We start from the raw sequence: 15196 nt of genomic DNA on the forward strand, positions 1-15196 counted from the left end.
CTAGGTTTCAAATAGCACTACATAAGTAAATCTACAGGCTGTGCAACTTATTTCCCCTATAAAGCACTTTGTAACACATACATCTGTTTCATAAACATTTAAGTCTACTAATTTACTCAGTACACTTCCTAGGAATTGAAGCTCAAGCTCCCTGAGAACTTCTGATGTGGAGTCCAACTCCCCTCCACAGCGCTTTCCCTCCTTCTCTAGGAGGCGTGGCACCTATTTAAAACAAATCTTCCATAGCCCAGACTCGGGCAGTAATCCAAACTCGAGTTTCAAGAACGTGTCTTGGATGAGCAATGAATGCAGTTCATAGCTGTTTGTCTTCCAACGTGAGACACTAAACACTTGCAATGAAAAAAAAATAAAATTAAAAGATAGTGCCTGGAAAACAACCTGTCAACAGAAATGGGAGACAAAAGCTTTTCAAGGAGGGGGGACCGTGGGTTTTCCCCCCCTCATTCTTTTTTAACGCTTCATTCTAATTAGTTCCAGAAATTTGTAAAAAGCAGCCTGCCCCACAAGGGAAACATTTTCCTTCATATAAGTAGTAATGGCAATAAGCTTAGCACCCCCTACCTACTTACATAGGCAAGTATTCAGAGGCCAGAGCCCACCAGGAACGCTTGCAGTCCTGAGGACTGTAAAGACACAATAAATTACGTTCCCTGGTTTGCAAACAAATATCGAAACAAACAAGACGACTTTATTTAACGGAAAACATCCACAGTGCAAGAGCACAATAACTTTGCTCACGAAGATCTGAACAAAGCTGTGTGCAACTACGTATTTCATAGACTTGCCACGGGAGCAGCCTTGCTTGAAAGACCAAGTTTCTTGTGACTGCTGGCAGTCTACGCGGGCATGCGATTTAAGCGTTCAGCATCCCTCCCCAGCAAAGGAAAACACCTCGTAACCCAGATGTTGCTTACTTTGAAAGAACAGCATAGTAAATATTGAAAACTAAAGTTTAACCCTTGCTTCCCTAAAGAGCAAAAAGAGGGAAAGCACAGGAGAAAACGATGAGAGGAAGAACCCGAGCCAGGTACCTACCCAAAACAAGCCCAAGAGCAACTAACGATAACCCAACCGCCCGAGACCAACACGGTGAAGAACTGCAACAACCATTTATCCACGGAGTGAGACGAGGCGCGCTGCAGAGAGACATGGCTCAGGGACACCTTAAAATTCCAGCCGCTGCCTAAAAAGGCAAGCCAGGGCCTTCACTGCTGCTCTTTGTGCAGCCGCAGAGGAGGAGAGGCGGCCAAGGGGAGGAAGAGGAGCTGGGCTCTCTGCGTGCCGAGCAGCCGCGCACAGAGCAACACCCTGCTTTCCCGGCTCCGGAGCGGACAAATCCGTGGCGGGGGGAAGGGATGGCTCAGCCACTGGAAGTGGCACCCCCATAGCCCCCGAACCGGCGCGGGGCGCACGTGCGCGCAGGTAAGACGTCACCGGGGCGGGGTTAACCCCTCGCTGGCGGGGGGATACGGGGGGGGTCGCACGAGCCTACAGCACCGGGGCGCGCGCGGAGCGGCTGGTGGAACGCTGGGCGCGCGCATCCCCCCACCCCCTCCCCGCCGCCGCCGCTGCTCCATGAGGGGGAGAGAAAGATGGGATGGGAAGTGAGGGGGAGAGGAGAAGGAGGGAAAAACGGGGAGGAAAAAAAAAATATGTCGGCGGGCAAAAAATTAACCCGTCCGCTGCCGGTGCTGGATTTTTTTAAAGCGACCGCGGCGGCGGCGCGGTGAGGCGCACGCACAACCCCCCTTTCCGTCCCCCGCCCTTCCCCCGGGGCCAGGCTTAGGGAGGGCGGCGGGGCCCGGGGCCAGGCAGGCAGCCCGCGCTCCACGGGCGCCACGCCGCTCCCTGCACCCAGCCCGGCATAACGGCGGAGGCGAATTCCCCTTTAAATCTCCCCGCCTTGCACCCCCACCCCCCCTCTCCTCCTCCTCCTCCCTCCCTCCTCAGGTCTCCCTCTTACCGGCTCGCCTCCTCGCCCTCCGCCTCCTCCCGCGAACGGGACTCCCAGCCCAGTCCCACAATGCACCGGGCGCGCCGGGCTCCCTCAGCGCCGCCTGAATAAAAATACCGCCGCCGCGGCCGCCACCGGGCACGGTGGGGTTAAACCTCCCCCCTGCTCCCCTCCGCTCCCGCCTCTTAGCTCCACGCGCCTCGCCTCGCGCGCTCCCCGCCCCCTCCCTTTCGGCGGCCGCGCGCATCGCTTCTGCTCCTCCGCGCCCCCCGCCCCCCGCGTGTCCCCGTGTGTGCGGCGGTGGTGCGCGCCCTGCTGCCGCGCGAGTTGTGCGACGCCCCCACTCCCCCAGCCTTGGGCTGCAGGGACAAGTTCATAGGATTTGCAGACTGGTTTGGAGTGGAAGAAACCTTTAAAGGTCACCTAGTCCAACCTCCCTGCAGTCAGCAGGGACATCTTCAGGCAGATCAGGTTGCTCGGAGCCCCGTCCAACCACATCTTAAGTGTTTCCAGGGATGAGGCGCCTACCAGCTTTCTGGGTAACCTGTACCATTGTTCTACCACCCTCATTGTGAAGAACTTCTTTCCAACTCTCTCAGATTATTCTTACAGGAGGTGTTCCAGCCCTCTGACCGTTTTTGTAGCCCTCCTCTGGAGGTTCATGTTATCCCTGTACTGAGCTGAACGCAGTACTCCAGGTGAAGTTTCACCAAAGTGTGAGGGGCAGAATCATGCCTCTTGACTTGCTGGCCATACAGCTTTTGAGGCAGCCCAGACCTATTGTCAAGTCTTCCACCAGTGCTGAATTTTCCCCAGAAACTGGACAAAAAGTCACATTTTATCCACACTGCACCGAAAAACCAAGCAAGAAACAACCAGGAGGTCAGGTGGACTTGACAACGGGCAAAATTTGTCCAACATTAAATTTTTCATCGAATCATAGAATGGTTTGTGTTGGAAGGGACTTTTAAAGTTCTAGTCCAATGTCCAGGCAGTAAGAAAAGAACATCTTTAACTAGATCAGATTCCTCAGAACCCCGTCCAGCCTGACCAGGAATATTTCCAGGGATGGAAATTGCAACAGGCCTGGATTGATGCAGAGCCAGATCCCTGGCCCAGGGAAGCTGGAAGAGTCCACAGATGTCATCTCCAACAGCTCCTGTTGGTGTGCAGCCTGAGGAGGGCTGAAGTTATGACAGAAGAAGTGCCACAGTCTGGCTGGATGTGTCAGCTGGTGACTTTTTCACCCAAAATCTGGGATGGAGCACACTTCAGAAAAAAATGCCTTCTTGCTCTGAATGTGGTTGGTGATGAGTACAGTACAACCCTGGAAAGCTGCGCTGTACAGCCAGACACACCTTCTTGTCCGAGAATATTTGAGTCAACATTTTTCCATCACTGATTTGCAAAGCAGCCCATTTTTTCTTATGCATTTAATACCTATATCACTGAATTCTGCCATATCTTTAACAAAGTCTGACTGCCAGCATCTTCTCAGTTAATTTTTTCTATCTACAAGTGCTTTATGTGCTTCAAAAGACCATTTTCCTAACTGACTAAAGCCAAAAGAGAGATAATTCTTATTTAAAACTTTTCTTGCTTTACATGTGAGACAAATTTTCCCTAGAAAGAAGGGGAATTTGATATTACAGGTAGCATGTGGCCAAGTTTTACATTGCCAAATGGATAAAGAAGGCATTTTGCTGCTTGTAATTTGCAATTAAGTAGCAAGTAAGCAAGTAATTGCTTGTTAATTCAAAGATTGCCTTTTGTGCAACCCTCTTTGAAAAAGTCCTGCCCAAAACCAAGCAGAATGAGAAATTAAAGTGATATATTTCTTGTCTGATTTTAATTACTCTTTTTATCTCTGAGTGAATGTAGTACCCCTGAATTGTGATGCAGAAGACAGAGGTGCACAGGAGCTGCCAGCACAGGAGCTGCCAGCACCGAGCACCTTTAGGAAGTTATTAATATTATTTTTATAATCAATTGATTTTCAGACTCTTCTATGTTGCTCTCCTAAAGCATTTGAAGCTCAACACACAGAATTTTTCTTTGTGAGCAGCCGTGGGGCATTTAGCTGAGGTGTTGATAGTAGAGATGAACCGAGGGCATGGTGCCCACAGTCCTGACCTGGAGTTTAAACTCCTCTTCAGTGACTCTCCCTCTACTCAGAGAGGGGGTAGAAAATCACAAGATCTTCTGATTTCTATAGATCCAAGCTGATTTGCTGAGCCCTGGCTTCATATCATGTCTGTGTGCTCCTTGATAGGTGATTTCAATCTGAAAATACCCAAACCAGCAGTTGAGAGACAGTAATCACTTGCTCTCTAACATTTCTCCAATATTTAGGCATCACCTCTACCACCAGCACCTCACTAAAACCAAAAATAAATCATGAAACATAAGGAAAACTATGAAATAGAAGAAAAAAAAAAAGAATCTTGCTGATTTCTTAGCCTTTACTTAGCATTCTTTTCCCTTTCTGATTTTTTTTTAGAGGGGAGAGGGAACCAAATCATATTTTTTTTTCTCCACATCCATGAGTGTAAAACACTTACTTCTCTAATACAGGAGTGAAAAAAAAAAAAAAAGTGAGATTTCCATGACCAAAAGAAATGCTGAATACATGGAAATTCATGGGAAGATTGTGAGGTCTGGTGGCACTTCCTTGTGTGTTGTTACATGCAGGAGTGGGAGGGAGGTACGTGCCTTGTGGCTGCCAAGCCAGGCACTGCTCTGTCCCTTCCCATAGTTGTTTCTACCGGTGGGATGGTCGCATTTGAAGACAGAGATGTGGTGAAGGCTCTTCAGGAAGGAAAACACATGTAGCAGTATCCATGCAACCCATTAGTGCTGGTACAGATGTGACCCTATAGAGCTGAAACTAAACAGGACAAGGGTACAGAATTGGGCACTAAGTGGAACTGACTGTTCTGTTTAATTAAGAGCATGCTTATTTGCATGGGCAATGGTAGGCGGGCCTGCAGTGTGTCCTGGTGGACTTGTGCACCAGTCCTTCCTGCCTGTGATGGAGTGAGTCTTTGCATGGGCAAGGAGTAGCTTGGCCAACAAAACAAGCCAAGAGAGAGCCATGAGCTGCATATCTGCTGCATCTTCAGGTCACTCTTGCTGCACCCAGCATCCATGTACCCCACCCATAATTCAGCATGGGTCTCACAGTCAAAACAGCTCCTGGTGGACATGAGGGATCAGAAAGGGAGTCCTGTACATCCAGGGCAAAGTCCTGTTGGTGTAGGCTCATAGGATTATTAGTGCAGGAAAAGACCTCCAAGATCATCAAGTCCAACAATTTTCTTAACACTGACAAGTCTGCTGCCAAACTACATCTCTAAGCACCACATCTACACATTTTTAAATCAGGACATTGATTCTACCACTTAACTGGTCAGCCCGTTCTAATGCTTAACACTCTTCCAGTGAAGACATTTTTCCTAATGTCCAATCTAAACCTCCCCTGGTGCAACTTGAAGCTGTTTCCTGTAATCCTGCCACTTGTTACCTGGGAGAAGAGATTGACCCCCACTATGCTACAGGATCTTTTCAGGTAGTTATAGAGAGCAAGAAATTCTCCCCTCAGCCTCCTTTTCTCCAGACTAAACAACCTTAGTTCCCTCAGCTGTTCTTCAGAAGACTTGTGCTCCAGACCTTTCACCAGCTTCGTTGCCCTTCTTTGGACACACTCCAGCACCTCAATGTCCTTTTTATGGTGAAGGGCCTAAAACTGAACACAGTACTCAAGGTGTGGCCTCACCAGTGCTGACTACAAGAAGATAATAATTTCCTTAATCCTGCTTGCCACACTATTTCTGATAGAGGCCAGCATACTGTTGGGCACCTGGGCACACTGCTGGTTCATATTCAGCCAGATGCTGACCAACACTCCAGGTCCTTTTCCACTGGGCAGCTTTCCAGCCACTCTACCCCAGGATCATAAGGAAAACCCTGAGTAGAACCCACACTGCTGGAACCACCTGCTTCATGTAACATTTTTCTAGAGTTAACTAAAAGTTTTCTAGCATTAAAAAATTATCAAATTCTTTTTGTTTGGTTGTTTGTTTTTGTCCCCCCTGCCCCCAAAGGCCTTTTTGCTGTCCCTGTGCAAAATCTCCAGCAGAAATTCCATGATCTGAAGCCATATGGTTTGATGCCGTGAGAACAGTCTGGTCTGCACACCTTAGGAAGTGCAAACAAGGAAAAAAAAGAAAAAAAAGGCAAAGCCCTCTGTGCTATGGCCCATCAAAGCTGACTGCCTCCTGTGCTGACATGAGGACATGATACATGTCCTTTGCTTGTGCAGGGCCTGCATTTCTTCAGTCTTTTTTCCTTAGATGACTTGGAGCGTGGATTATAAGCAGTTCAGATTTCTTTGGCCAAAGTGAGTTTTTGTGTATACATCCAGGATAAATTTAAGCAGTATTTCTGAGCCATGTAGGCTTCTGACTTGGTTCTGCATCCCTGGTGTTCACAAAATGATCAGAGTTTGAACTCTCCCTGTTCTGTTCCTTAAATGTCAGCAGAAACTTCTTTTAAAAATAAAAACAACGCAACCTCCCACTGCAATGTTTGTAACCAAGAAGCAGCAGCATCACAAAAGCATGAGAAAATACTGCTGATTAAAACCAGGGTAAGAAATGACAGGGAAAGTGATTTTTGGTTTCTCTCCTTGCAGAATTCACAATGAAGTGGCTGCTAAAATGGGACCAGCTGTTTCAGCCTGACTTGTGCTAAGTATTAGGTTTAATACACTGAAACTAGTTCCACTGGCATGTGGGGCTGGTCATTTGCTTTTGAGACAAAAACTTTAACTCTAGTGTGATCATTTAATTTCTCATGTCATAAAGCACATGTCATAGCACAGTTTTCCCCTGCTTCTCTTTTGCTTTTGACAAAGCCAAGTAAATTTGTGCTGTCTTTGGCTTTCCTTGCCTCATTTTCCTTCATCTTGCTATGTCTCATTAATACACAAGGGGTATTAAATAATAATGATGCCAGTAGTGGCCTCTGCTGTGCCTCAGCGTGTGCTGTGTGTTGCTTCGAGGAGCAGATGTTCTCTGTCTTTGTTTTCTGTCACCAAATGGGGACTTTGTCCCTTTAACCTTTGATAAGGTGCTTTAATAGCCTGTGATGTGAGATTTTATTGAAAGCCTTGGCCAAAGCCAAATAAATTATACCTGCCTAGCAGCTTTTGTTAAATGTTTCTGTTTATTACAGCAGTTCAAGGAAGTGCTGTTTCCTCTGCATTTTTGCAGGCTGTATTTGGCTGTATCGTTATATTTGCACTTTGCCTGAATGCCTTCTCCCCAGCTATGGTGGGTTCAGGCTGGGCTGACCCCCACTACCCCTTCATCTAAGTGAACATCTGTCATGGAGGGTGCATCACAGGATGCACGCAGGTGGAAGTGTGCCTGACTCTGAGAAACCTCGTGGGCAATTTGAGAGGATGGCACTTTGCAGCTGAGATGTGCCTGTGTTCTCTCCCAAAACCTCTTGGCAGTGTTAAAGGTGATTTCTGATGAATCCTCCTTGGCTTTACCCACATCTCCCCAAAATTGCATTAGATTCGGTATTCCCACCCCTGCTTTGACTCTCTTGACCTGTTTGACATCCTCACTGTGTCACATCTGGGGAACTTTTCATCGATCCCACTACTTCTGCCAGTCTAGGGCAGCAGACACTGCAGAGCTGCTCTTTGTTCTGGCCATTTGGTCACCACATGGGAAATAAAACACATGCATGGGGCTGGGCAATGTGGCAATCACTACTACACTCCCTGCAGAACCACTGCTCAGCCTGCACATGAGCCACCTCCTTCCTCTTCAGGCCCCAAAAGTTCACCTGTGCCAGCAACTTCTGCTTAGGTAGGCAACGCTTATATCTTGCATTTTGTGTTAGCATACTTCTTGTGTCCTTCACTCTTCACAGGGCTTTATTTTCCCAAGCCATATCTCACCACATTGAGCTTAGGCATCCCCAGAGCCATTCCCCCATGCCAAAAAAATGTTGGCAGGCTCTTGATCGGGGAGTCCATCTCCTGCAATGTGCACAGCACCAATATGACCCTGTTGGCACCATCACAGGGCTGCCCCAGCCCCATGCACCATGTGCTTTTCTGCACCCAAATCCTTTCCAAGGCCTGAGCCTATAAATGTTCCAGGAGCTTCACCTCCCTCCTGACTTTGTGTGCTGTTACCCTGCTTTGTTTCAGAAAGGGCTGTGTGATCCTGCCAGCCAGACCTGCAGCCACTTAATACAGGCTCCCTTGGGATAAGCCTTGAACACTGACTTCCAAAATTGCTGTCTGGAGCAATGGGTGCTGCTGAGCTGAGCCAGTGATCCTATTCCAGCTGCTGGCACTCACCAAACATCTGCCTCACCTGTGTTGTGCTTGATGATAGAAGTGTGAGCAGCTCCCAGCGTGTTATTTGGGAGTATAGATTGAGTTCCTCTGAGCTGGAACCACCTTCTTCAGATAATTTCTTTGGCAAGGAGTCTTCTTACTTACTCTCCATCCAGGATTTCTGCCTCCCACTGCTGCCAGCCCTACCCAGTAACTGTGAAGGTGGGTACTCATCAGTAGGAGTTTAGGTGGACCCATGCTGTCCTGCTGCCAGAGCACAGCAGAAGGCAAACATGCTGTTTAAACCGTATAATCACAAAACCAGAGACTAGTTTGGGTTTGAAGACACTTTTAAAGGCCATCTAGTTCAACCCCCCTGCTGTGGGCAGGGACATTTTTAACTAGATGAGGTTGCCCATCCAATCTGACCTTTTCCAGGGATGTGGCATCCATAGCATCATTGGGCAACCTGTTCCTCTGTCCCACCACCCTTATCAGAGCTGAGGTCCTTAGCTCCAGTCTAAATCTACCCTCTTTCAGCCTAAAAGACTTCTCACATCTCCCAGCAGGACTGATGCAGAGGGGCTGGGGCTTCATCTAGAGAAGTTTGCCCAAGTCCCATCAAGATGGAGGTTTCACACTCTGCCTCTGACAGACTGAATGGCCCAGCTTGGACTCTGTCTTTCTTCGGGTTCTGGAGGTGCCAGGTACTTGTTGATCCTGAATGGAAGCTAGTTGGCTGTGTGAGCAAAGCAGCAAGAATCTCCCATGGCAAATAGGTGGCTGTTGCAAGGAACAAAACAACCTCAGCAAACCTGCCTGCTTTGCCTGCTGGAAATCAGGATAATAGTGGGTACTGTTGGCCCTCAGCTTCCTTCTCCCCTCCAAAGGGTGCTATGCAGTCCTCCATGTCTGTCCCCATCTCTGCTCCTTCTAACACTGTAGTGTCCATTAGATGAGCATTTAATTAGCATCCATGAATTCTTGCCTTCCAAAGCAGAGCTGAATCCCACCCTAGGATCATTCCCATGAGACAGCTAAAACTTGAGTAAATGTAAAAAAAAAAAAATGGTTTAATAGGCATACTATCAAGAAAGCACTCTCAGGGCTGCAGGCAAGATGTCGTAGAAGAGACCACGTGTGCTTGATGTAACCACTTCTCTTCAAAGGGACCACCATTTTCCTTTTGGAAAAGCAGAAATAAACTAAACCCAGTCACATAAGCAGGGGTTTGCTGGTTTGCTCTCCTCGAGGGGCTGAATGTAAGCATGTTGCTGTAACAGTCTCACAACAGGGGAGGAACCTAAACATCTTTCTTGCATCCGGTCCTGCTAGCTGGGGAGGAAGCAAGGTTTGCTGAGCTGAGCCCACAGGTAGCAACTGCCCCAAGAAACTCCTAGAAAGCCCCTGATTTACGTGCAGTGAAAGATGCAAAGGCTGTTTCACAGGGATGATTGGAGGAGCTGCCAGTAGGTGAGATCCCTCTGGTAGGGCTGGGCCTCCCATTGTGCTGGGATGTGGGGATGGATGAAGGAGGGCATCAGACTTCCCAAAGACCCTACAACCCTTCACTGGGTAGGGATGCCTGGGAGTGGTGGGAAGTGCTGTAATGTGGTGGTCCACATCCTCCTAAAGGGCATTTTTCCAGCATTTAAAAGAAAAAAATCCATCAGACTCACAGGGAGAGCAACCATTATGCCATTAAATTTTCCCAATTCACCATTTCCTTCGCATCCCCCACGTCCCATTGCCCCTTTCGACGCTGCAGCCAGCTCTGAGTGTATGTTCTCAGGACTTGTGCCCAGGATTGGCATTCAGTAAGCTTTCCATGGCAGGATCTGCCTTTGCAGGACATCATGTTTGGCCAGCGGGATAAGCCTGTGGGAAGGGGTGAATGCTCAGGGCAGCTTGGATTTCTCCAGGGAGAGACATCCCTCTGGGTGGAATATTTTCCTGTGCAGATGGGAAAGCAAAGCTGGCTGAGAGGCAGTGCTTGCAAGAAAGCAGCAAAGCCAAACCCAGCAAACAACCCCTGCCTGGGCTGCTTTGATTTCCAGAAAGGTGGTTAACACCCATCCTGATACAATCCACAGTGGAGAGACAACCAGCAGGAAAGAGCTGCTCTTCTCAGATGCAAAGCATTGGCCCAAGCCCAATCCTCTGCTTGCTTGAGTGATGCTTGTGGAGTACAAGGAGTCATAGAATGACTTGGGTTGGAAAGGAGCTTTAAAGGATATGTAGGCCAACCACTTTGCAGTGAGCAGAGACATTGTTAGCTACAGCAGGTTGCTCAGAGCCACATCCAACCTGACCTTGAATGATGCCAGGGATAGAACATCTACCACCTTTCTGGGTAACTTGTTCCAGTGCTTCACCACCCTCACTCTAAAGAATGTCTTCCCTATATCCAGTCTGTCATGCCCAAGGTGATTTTGGTGGTGTGTAACACAGGCAGATCAGGGTGGTCTTGCAGAGTTGGTGGTGCTGCACTGCACTCCCAACATCCCAGATGGATTTGCTATGTCTGGAATGGGCAGGCTTTCTTCCAAGGGACTCCCCACTGCCAGGAGACCCTTGCAGTGCACACAACATAGAGTCCAAATATCCTTTTTGGTTGAGTTGCCCAACATTAGAAGCAAACATAGTATTTTAGAGGTGATCTCCTTGAACAGACAATGTCATTCTTTGAACAGACAGTGATTCCTGTGAGTTATAAACAAGGAGGCAGAGTTCAGGGTAGAAAATAACTTTCAAGTTCAGCCATTTAAGATATCAGTGTTAGGTTTGCTTCTAAAACTTCCCAAGTGTGAGGCAGAATCACCTCGCCCACCCACACTCACTAAATATTTAGTCATTTCCAACAAGTTAAACAAAGCCCTTTGATTGGATTTATGCTAATGGCTTCTCCGTAGGCATTTGTGATTCATTTACATTTCATTTTGAAATTGCCTGTGTACATTGCTGATTCTCACCAACACCATTAGCAGATAAAAAGGAACAAGTAACGGGTCACAAACGCCACAAGATGGCAATAGTTGAAGAGCAATTTGTTTCTGGAGGAAGAGATCTGGGATTCACCAGTAAACCTTCTCTGGAAGGGCTCCTCGCTGCCTGTGCATTAACCTTTGCACTTGCAGAGGGATTTGCACAGGAAGGAAGCAAAACAGGGCTGGGTGGATTCATCTTCCTACCCTTGAGACTGGGATGAAGGAGGACCAAGAAGGTGTGAGAGATGTTCAAGGTTAGTCCAGTAGTGTCCTGCCTCCTGGTTTCATGGAGCAAAACTAGCAGTGTGTGACACAGGTGGTTTGCACACCCAGAAGTGGAGCCTCTAAGTCCTGGCCATGGATACAAGGGTTGGGTTTTCCTGAGTCTGAGCCTTTGGGTGGGTGGCAACATCCTGCATGCCTCTACCAGCACCCAATTTGAAGGGTCAGGAGAAGAGGTCTCTGCCCCACAGCACCCCTAGACCAAACATGGAGGGAGCTGAAGTAGATCAGTGGAGAGGGTAAGAGGGCAAGTCAGTCTGCTACCTGAGTACTCTTCAAACAGTGCTAGATCCTATATGACCTACAAACTGCAGCAATGGGGTTCAGGGCTTCTGTAAGACCTACAATCCAATCAGTCCTCAACACTTTTGCCTCTCAACTGGGGAGATACAGGTTTGATGAATGGGCTGTTAGATGAATAAGGAGTTGGCTGGATGGTCATGTCCAAAGAGTTGCAATCAACATTTCAATGTCCGAGTGGAAACCAGTAAGGAGGAGTGTCCCCTAATTATTCCTGTCAAGATCAGTACTATTTTATCTCTTCACCAATGACATAGGTATTGGTTTCTAGTGAGTTCTCAGCAAGTTTGCAGATAGATCAAGCTGAGTGGTGATTTATTTGCTAGAGGGAAGGGATGCTTCTCCTTTTTCAGCCAGTGAGAACTTCATCAGGCAGGCACGACTTCTCAGGTGTGACGGATCATACCTTCATCCACCAGTTCCCTCAGATCCCACAGTGCATCTCATCAGGTCCTATGAATTTGTGCACCTTCAGATTCCTTAGATGATCTTGAACCTGATCTTCTCCTACAATGGATGATTCTTCATTCTTCCAGTCCCTGCCTTTGCCTTCTGTGACTTGGGTGATATGAACAAGTGGAGCTGCCAGAATCAATCCAAAAGCAGTCCTGAGCTATAACAGATTTTATTCTGGTGAAAACATCCACCTCTATTCATTAAAGTGGGTGATGACTTGCATGGAAATCCCAGCAGCCTGGGATGAGGTCTGTGGCTGCAGCTTCCCTGGGTTGGCAGCACCTCCTGCTCCTACTTGCAGCTCCTCTGGAGGACAGGTTGTCACAGATGGGGCAAGCAGGAGGTGTCTGTTGTCCTTTCTGCAGGTCCATCACACCTGCAGGTATAGCTTCAGCCTGCGCTTTTCTCTGTCATCCCAAAGAGGCATCCCTTTTGCTATGGGGAAGAATGGGGAAAGTGATAACATCACTGTGGAGCAAATGAAAATGAAAACCAAGGAAGAGGCAAGACAGCCTGGGGAAGGAGATCATCACTGTCTGGCCCTAGCCACAGGCCTGGATGGAGACCCCAAGGATGCCACCACATTGGGATGGGTCCTGGGAGCCTGCATGTGGGTGACTTGTGGCTGAGGAAGGAGTCTCTGCTGCTCTAAGGCTTCCTCAAGGGGACACTAAATGAGAGATCGGGGATGATCCATCATGCTCAGTGAAGGGCAGTGAGGAAACCATGTGGGAGCTCATTGCTGTAATAAATGTTAAATGCAAAATCTATGTTAATGCACTGGGGTTTGGCATGCTTTGTGCTTTCCAGGTGATGAAGCTGGGAAGGTAATGCCCTGATGAGCAGAGGAGCTAGGAAATGGAGAAGATCTTGCAGCAGCACTCAAAACTCCATCTCTGTGGGTTGCAGCACATATGCTGCCATGTCCTGGCTCCCCTCCCAGAGGACTGACAGCACCTGGGTGTTCAGGGTGGCTGTGGCCTGCTCACCAGTCTCTGCCTATGCTTCAGCCCCAGGAGAAGGAGTGAAAGGCAGCATCATGTCTATGCTGATGGATCATAGAACCATGGAATCACAGAATGGTAGGGGTCAGAAGGAACCTCTGGGGATAATCTAGTCCAAGCCCCTGCTAAAGCAGGTTAATCTAGAGCAGGTTGCACAGGACCATGTCCAGATGGGTTTTGAGTATCTCCATAGAAGGAGATCCGCAACCCCTCTGGGCAGCCTGTTCCAGCGCTCCATCACCCTCAAAGTTTTTCCTCATGTTCAGATGGAACTTCCTGTCCTCCAGTTTTTGTTTGTTGCCCCTTCTCCTGTCACTGGGCATGACTTGAAAAGCATCTGGTCACATCCCCCTGACACCTGCCTTTTAGATAGTGATAAGCATTGATCTCGTGTGGTACCCTGGACAAGAGGAACAGAAAAAGTGCCTGTGTTAGGAGCCAAGTGTCACCAATCCCGTCCTGTTGCCTGGCTAAACTATGGTGGTTAGGAAAATTTTATGCAAGCAAGGGAGTTTCTTTCCCCAAGGAAAACCCCATTCTCTGCACGGTGTCCAGCCCAGTCTGTCTTCCCTTGGTTCTCCTCACAGCGTCAGCCCAGTAAGGGCAGGGTGGAAAGGCAGAAAATAAGATACCCACTGGTGCTGCACACATCAGGCAAGTCAACATGTGCTCCAGGAAGGTGGAGGAGGTCTGCAGGCTTTGGGGACTGAGCCATCATAACAAAATGAAAAGTCAAGAAAACCAAGGGTGGATGGTATCACCTGGAACACTTGACCTATGAGGTGCATCTGAGGGAGCTGGGGTTGTTTAGTCTGGAGAAGAGGAGGATGAGGGGAGACCTCATTGCTCTCTACAGCTACCTGAAGGGAGATTGGAGTGAGGAGGGGGCCAGCCTCTTCTCCTTTGTGGCAAGTGACAGGACCAGAGGAAATGGTTACAAGCGGCACCAGGGGAAGTTCAGGCTGGATATTATGAAATATTTCTTCACAGAGAGGGTTCTCAAACATTAGTATGGTCTGCCCAGGGCAGTGGTGGGGTCAGAGTCCCTCAAGGTGTTTAAGCAGCGTGTATACCTGGACTTAGGGACATGGTTTAGTGTTGACCCTTCAGTGCTGGGTCGAGGGTTGGATGATCTTTGGGGTCTCTTCCAACCAGATGTATTTTGTGATTCTGTGATTCTCACCAGCCACAAAGTGAGTTGTGTGCTGTGAGCAGGACCAGCCATCCGTGAGCCAAGAGGGAGAGATGTGGCAGCAGGGAAAGCTGGCATCTGAGTGCACGTGAGGAGCTTAGGGAAAGGGAAACCAGAAGGGAGCAGAGGTCCAGCTAAGAGCCAAGCAGTTTACACACATCCCCTGTGCCATGATGAATGGAGACATGAGATACAGTCGGTGAATCCTGAAATCTCCCGGGATTAAATGATTACATTAATCTTTGCTTTCTCTAAGCTGCGGTAACAGCAGTAGCCAGACGCTGGTTCCAGTCCAGATCCCTCCATGCTAACTTCACTGTGGCTCATCAGGAAGCTGGCACAGCTCACAATGTCCTCACATGCAAATGTCCCCCTTGCCCACATCAAGCCTACACTCACTTCCACCTGGTTCCTCCTGGGTGCTGCTGGACATGGGACTAAAACGGAGCAGGGGTGCTGTGGGATGGGAGTGTTGTTGCCAGACAGGGTTGGTTTTTTTTTTTTGAAGTCTGTGGGACTGATTTTCTTGCTGGAGTGCAGGACCACCTCCCAGTGTGTGCATGTGCTGTCCATACGGTGGTTTGATCAATCACCCCGGAGCAGGCAAGATCCTTGAGGCCACCTGGTTACTGGTGGGTG

This window comes from Indicator indicator, chromosome 3 (genome assembly GCF_027791375.1).
Source record: "Indicator indicator isolate 239-I01 chromosome 3, UM_Iind_1.1, whole genome shotgun sequence".
NCBI classification, from domain to species: Eukaryota; Metazoa; Chordata; class Aves; order Piciformes; family Indicatoridae; genus Indicator; species Indicator indicator.